The sequence below is a fragment of the Penaeus monodon genome, chromosome 22 (assembly GCF_015228065.2).
Source record: "Penaeus monodon isolate SGIC_2016 chromosome 22, NSTDA_Pmon_1, whole genome shotgun sequence".
Taxonomy (NCBI): Eukaryota; Metazoa; Arthropoda; class Malacostraca; order Decapoda; family Penaeidae; genus Penaeus; species Penaeus monodon.
In genome coordinates this window covers 9,126,507-9,126,917 of record NC_051407.1, presented here as the reverse complement: position 1 = coordinate 9,126,917, position 411 = coordinate 9,126,507, and positions in this window count along the sequence as shown.

Genomic DNA, 411 nt, shown 5'->3' with positions numbered 1-411 from the left:
GATGTTTTCTAAACACACCCATTTGCTCGGGGTTACTGATGTCCTAACAACCCTCAACAGGAAGGTCACTGCGCCTCAAAAGCCATAACCCATTTTAAAATTAACCTCTCTCCTCTTCCCTTCCAGTCTGCCTCACCCAGCTCGTCGCACCGTCTCCGCTTATTACGAACACCTCGAATGATTTCCGCTTTCTGGGCGGCTCCATTACGTTCTTTTGTCCGGATAACATGGCCACCATATATGGGGATTCAGTACAGACGTTTACCTGTATTACCAGTGGGAATCTGTATCACTTCAACGCCTCTGTAGTCTTGGACTGTTCTCGTGAGTTGATAGTTATTGCTGCATTATTTTTTTTCCATACTTGAATTTCAGGTCAAGACGAAAGATTATGACTGAAAAATAATGTGC